General features: G+C 41.0%; 1 long non-coding RNA gene across 1 annotated transcript; it reads right to left on the reverse strand.

Annotated features, from left to right (window-relative positions):
* Positions 1 to 1,480: 1,480 nt before the first annotated feature.
* On the reverse strand, positions 1,481 to 6,056 carry LOC308467717. Its single transcript, XR_013981263.1, has 2 exons — positions 5,993 to 6,056; positions 1,481 to 2,116 (listed from the first exon to the last, which is right to left on the reverse strand). It is a non-coding gene; the product is annotated as an uncharacterized lncRNA (long non-coding RNA).
* Between the last annotated feature and the right edge of the window lie 299 nt (positions 6,057 to 6,355).

Raw genomic sequence — 6,355 nt, forward strand, 5'->3', positions numbered from 1 at the left:
TTATAGTAGGGTTTTTAAATCTCCAGGCATCAATTAATCCCATATTATCCACCAAATCAAAGAAGGTTCTAGGTAATTTACCTTCCTTCATTTCTTGCTTTTTTGTTGATCTATCTAAGTTCGGTAGAACCACTCCATTGAAATCCCCCATCAATATCAATTTTTGTTCCATCCAGTCTATTAACTTATTACCCAAGTCCAAAAAAACCCCAGACTTTTTATCGTTAGGCGCATATATTCCGGCGACAATTATCTTTTCTCCTTGAAAAGTGATTTCTACTACTATCATTCTTCCCTCTTTGTCTTTATAAATTAATTTTGGGTTGAGCTTTTCTTTTATATATAGTACTACTCCTCTTTTCTTAACATTATCTGATGCCACAAAATCCAACCCTAATCTCTTATTGCTTAAGATTCTTTTATGCTTCTTTGTTACATGGGTCTCTTGTAGACAAATTAAATCAAGGTTCCTCTTTAATAATACGTGGGCAATCTGGTTCCTTTTATTTTTATTATTAAGCCCGTTCACATTCCACGACAGTATTTTTAAAGCCATGGTTGATATACAGTAAATAGGTTATCAAATCTAAGTTAGATCTACTGTTCCTTATCTTCTGTCTCTTCCTCTTCTTTTTCTTCTCCTGAATTTTCCTCCTCTTTTCCCTCTCCACTCCCTCCATCTCCACCCCTCTCTCCCCCCATCTGCTCCCCCCTTCCTCCCATCCCCCCATCCTTCCCAGTTCCTTTTCGTACCTTCTTGCAAATTTTTCCAGCTCCAGAGGACTGGATAGTTTAAATCTTTTTTCCTTAAAATAGAATGAAATCCCTTCCAGGAATTCCCATCTATATTGGATCCCATTTTTCTTCAACTGGTTGGTTAATTTTTTATAACCGTCTCTCCTTCGAAGAAATCTTGAAGGAATCTCTTTAAATATAATAATTGGTTTTCCCTGAATACACAACTTTTTGTTATAGTTCTGTTTCAGTACTTCATTCCTCATGTCCAAAGAGTTGAACTCCTGGCAGTTTCTTCCCTCTAGCTTTAGCGGATTTTACTTTTATCCGAAAGATGTTTGCTATTGAATATCCCATATCCTCTTCTTTCATATCTAACCAAGCTGCCAGTTCTTTAACCAGTTTAGATCTTATATTTTCATTTGGGTCCTCTGGGATCCCCCTGAATTTCAGATTTGATTGTTTCTGTCTCATCTGAGTCATTGCCATACTGTCCAACAGTTCTTCCCGTATTTTATTTATCTCCTTGACCTCTATTTTAAGCCTATCCCATGGGTCTGCAACCTTTAAGACAAAAAGAGCCACTTGGACCCGTTTCCAAAGAAAAACAACAACTGGGAGCCGCAAAACCATTGTGACATTTAAAACAAATATAACACTGCATATATTGTTTCTTACCTTAATGCTATATATACAGGATCGTGCAGTCAGCTGTCAATCTCAAGAAAAAAAGGACAAATTAATAGCTAATTAAAATATTTAATTTACAACCAGGTAACCAGGTTAATGGGACTTTTGCTCCTGAACCTCAGTGTTCAGTGTCTGCACATCAGGGCTGTAAGACGTCACCTTCATTTTCACACAGGATTGCAAGCTGTCATCTGTGAGGCGTGATCGATGTTTGTTTTTAATATAGTTCATGTTGGAGAAGACCTGCTCACATACATATGTGGAACCGAAGATCGACAGGACTCCAAATGCATACTTTTTCATGTTTATATAAGTGTTGGGGATGGCATTCCATGTTTCGAATACAAGCTTGTCCTGTTTGGGAAGGTTTTCAATATCACTCCATTTATGATTCTGAGCCAGAATGGCCTTCTGACGGGCAACATCCTCAAGAGTAGCGGTCAAGCATTTGAACTTGGACACCCATATATCTTTGTCGGCTATATCGGCCAGTTCCAGCTCAAGATCAGGTTGACTTACACCTGCAAATGCAGTCATATTCAATAGGGATGGATCGATCGCCAGGGGAGTGACAGGGAAGGATAATGTGTTTTTTTCCTCTCTGAACCCACAGAATCGTTTCCCAAACGAGCTTTGCATTGCGGTGATTGCAGACTTGAAATATTCCAAATTTATCGTATCATGACTTTGTCTGAACTCTCTCAAAGAGGGAAAGTAAGACAGTGTACCTCTCTGGAAATCTTTGACAAACACTGTCAACTTGCGCTCGAATGCCAAAACCTCCTCCAACATGTGCAGGGCTGTGCCTCCTTTCCCCTGAAGAGTTGTATTTAGTGTGTTTAGATGGGCTGTCATGTCTACCATAAAATGTAATTTTTCCAGCCACTCTGGCTGTTCCAGCTCAGCAAAGGTGAGCTCTTTGCTGGCCAGGAAGGTTTTTACTTCTTCCAAACATGTGACAAAGCGTTTTAGCACCTCGCCTCTGGACAACCACCGGACCTTGTTGTGGAGCAGGAGGTCAGAATATGTGCTTTCCACCTCATGCAATAGCAAACAAAACTGGCGGTGGTTTAAACCCTTTGCCATTATCTTTTTAACAATCTGAATGACCACATCCATCCATCACTTTTGTGCATTTGGGGGGAAATGGTTGAGCACACAATGCCTCTTGGTGCAGGATGCAATGAAATGACAGCAGCGTTCTACCCAGCGCCTTCTGCAGTAGAGCCACAAAGCCCTTCTGTGCTCCTCTCATGCTCGGTGCCCCATCAGTAGCCACTGAGACCAGGTGGTTGGTGTTTATTTTTTTAGCACTTAAAAAGTCCAGGACAGCCTTACAGATATCCTCACCTTTTGTTTGGTCTTTTATTTTTATTTTTTTAAAATAATATTTATTAATAATTTCAGAATTACAGAAAAAAATAAAAAATAAAAAACAACACTACAATACATAAAAAGAAGAAAAAACGCAAAACATAAAAACCAATACAACAATACAGCAAAAAATAAAAATAAAAAAGAGGAAAGAAAGACACAAATCCCATATTACATATCTTTAACTTCCATTTGCTTGTTTCGTTGACCTCCTCACACCTCCCTTTTTGTATTCTAGTTTAGTTAGTTATTTCAGCAAATTCTTTCCATCTTTCTCAATTTTTATTACATAATTTATCTTAACAATTTAACCTATTAATTAACTCGATAGATCCTTCCCATCTTTCCCCATATTCTGTTATTCAAATTACCTTAATTTATTTAACCTTATCTTACCATAAAATACCTTAAAGCTTAAAACTTAATACTCAGTTATACATAGCTCCTGATATCATTTCTACTAGAGTCATATAGTTTCATTCCAACATTTCCCCTAATATTCATTAATTTTAAGCTAATTCCCTAAATAAAAATTTTCTTTATAAATTTTCTTCCAATCTTCATCCAACGTCTCCTCTGGTCTCGGGTCGTGTCAGTCCTTACTGTCTATTCCATCTAGTCCATCAACCTGGAAGTCTTATGTCCGAGGCCCTTAAGTCTCTTCCATGTCCCTTCTGCAGATCTTCTTCTTCTTGTTGTTTATACTTGCACTTTTCCTTGTCTTTTGTTGGTCTCTTTCTTAATTTCTTTCCTTTCTCATTGAGGAGTAGGTCTCTGGGGGGTTCCAACCCAAAATTATCTCCGTCTCCCTTCATCAAACCAGCCCATTCCCCACAGTCCCACTCCCCACAGTCATCAATATAATCCAAAAAATATTTACGAGCATATTTCAAAGTCTCTCCAGAGTTAAGAGCCTCCTCAGCTCCAGACTCCCCCTGGCCCACTCCAACTTCAATCTTCAAAAACAGCGGCTTATGCTCCTGTAGGGCCTTGGGTCTCTCCATTTGTATTATTTGAGGTGCAACCGCAGCCTCCTCCATTATCTTCTGCACTTGCCCAATCAATACAGGTTCCTGAGTTGGTCCCTGGATGGTTTCTGTATCACTATTCACTATTTGTCCACAGTTATTGGCCACAACAGTCATCAAATCCATCTTCTCATGCATCTGTTCCAACAAAGCACTTGTCTTGCATAAAGCAAGCACCAAAACTTCCTCCCAGCTCATATTTAGTCAAGGTCAAAAGGACTAATCCCACGATCTTAATCTCACAGCTGTGGAGTCCTCAAGTAGACTGCAGCAACAATTTAGCAGGCTCCCTCTAGAGGAGACAATTTCTATTTGTATCCATCTTTTTAAGGCAAGTCCAACAAAGGAAAATTACTTTCATTTTTCAGATATTTTGTTTCTTTAGAATGCAAAAGGCAACATTGGAATCAGTTTATTTCTCTTCTTTAGCTATCTGTCAAAGTATTCCATTCACAGTCAATGAACCTCTCCAACAATTTCTGTCTCTGACACCCCGTTCCCAGGTTAGAGACGGTGGAAACTTATCCTTCTTCACTCCCTCTCCTGCAGGCGTTACACAAAGTCCCCCCCCCTTCTCTCCTGCCTCCAAGGGGGTCTCAGTAGCTATAAATGAAGGAAATTTAGGCTTTTTTAACGACTTTCCAGGCTTTAGCTTACAAGGTTTTTGCTTCAGTCTATATAGAAAAAGCGGAAGGCGGACTTCCTGTTTTGAACCTTCCCGCTTCGATGTCAAATTAAGATATTTCTTGATCCAATTTTCCGTTTCTACTCACGGGTACTTGTTTTAAATCCAATTGTCCACAGGAAAAAGTCAGCACTCTCCGGCGATGGCTGTGCGGCTTCACTCCGTGAAAGTAGCAGTCAGTTCGCAGCACCGCGCCGCTCACCCCACTTCACTCCGGAATCCCGAAAAGGGGTTCCCCATGAGTAGGGGGCGCTCCTGGTGCCCTGCTGAACCCCACGTTCCCAGGCTTCCTCCGCCTGGGATTTCTAGCGGGTCCCCACCTTCACCGCGGCGGGAAGACCCAGTTTCCACGGAGCCAGTTCCTCCGGTCGGAGGAACTCCGCCATTCGCCGATGGCACTAACCCGGAAGTCCACCCCTTGTTTGGTCTTTTAGTGGTATCAGCTCAATCAGTTCTTCCTGTGGCCCAAAAGAGTTCACATATCGGCAGAACAGCGCTATTTGTTCAATATCACCTTTATCTTTGGACTCATCACAGGCGATGGAGTACGCCACAGCTGAATTAATGTCTTGAATTTGCTGTTTGCTAATGTTTTCTGCCATTTTTAGGGCTCTGTCTTTAACAGTCTTCGCAGACAGAGGCATGTCTTTGATTTTCTGCACAATTTCATTCTTGTTTTTGAAGTCCATGTATAGATGTTCCGAAATCTTAATGAATGCTTCTTTTATATACTCTCCATCTGTGAACGGCTTCCCGTGCTTGACTATTTCCTGAGCGGCTACAAAACTAGCATATGTTGTGGAATTTGCAGACTTCACCCAATTCTTGAAATTATTTTTGCTCCTATCAACCTTCCTCATAAGTTCTGCAACGGCTTTTCGTCTCTCATCTCCATCTGGATATTTTTCAGCAAAGGCTGTGTGTTTATTCTGGAAATGTCTTGCAATATTTGACTTTTTGTTGTTTGCAAATTTCTCACCACTTATTAAGCATACTGGTAAACCAGTCTTGTCAGTAAAGAATGCAAATGATTCTGTCCATGTATCATTCAACATTCTGTTTTCTTCAGAAATTTTTCTTTTCTTGCCTTTATCCATGGCTGGCCTACCGGGGGTCCAAAACAGGGACGTAATTAGAAATCAGAGGGCCCCATAGCAAAATTTGCTATGCCCAATAATCAATGCCCCAAAATGCCATAGAAAATTCATCAGGGCCCCAGTGTACCATAAATCATAATCAGTGCCTCATGTAAATACTAATTAATAATGAGGGCCCAATGTCATCCTCGTCATTATAAAAATAACTTTTTTGACACTTTTTTATTATTTCTTTGTTTGACCCCTCAGAATTACTCCCCCTCATAGAAATAAACGTTAAATTAACAAGTTACCTTTTTTGAGTGTGTGTTCTTCACTCCCCTTCAAAACAGTGACCAGCGTACATGCCCCCTTTCAATGCAGCCTGCTTACAAAGGCGGGACGACAAAGACCGGCAAGAAGCTGTTGCATAACGTTCCCCAAGGAAAGCGTTAGCTATTCACTGAACTTTCCCCTGCTTAAGTTTAAAAAGGGGCTTCAAGCAACTAAAAAGGGGCTTCAGGCAACTAACTCCCACGTGGATGGCGGCCGCCTCAGAAGACCACGTGGAAAAATAAGATGGCTGCCGGGACGATCCGGTTACCCAGCAACAGCACAGCTGCTTCCGACGCTTTTAGAGCCTCAACCTTCTGCGTTAAAGAAAGCAGCCCGCAAAGCAAGCGTTGGAGCGCCAAAGCCACCTCACCCCCACAAGGAGAATGCTGCGCGTGTGACCAAATAGCGAGGACTTACATTGCTAGAGACAA

This window comes from Podarcis pityusensis (assembly GCF_964106645.2).
Source record: "Podarcis pityusensis genome assembly, chromosome: W".
NCBI classification, from domain to species: domain Eukaryota; kingdom Metazoa; phylum Chordata; class Lepidosauria; order Squamata; family Lacertidae; genus Podarcis; species Podarcis pityusensis.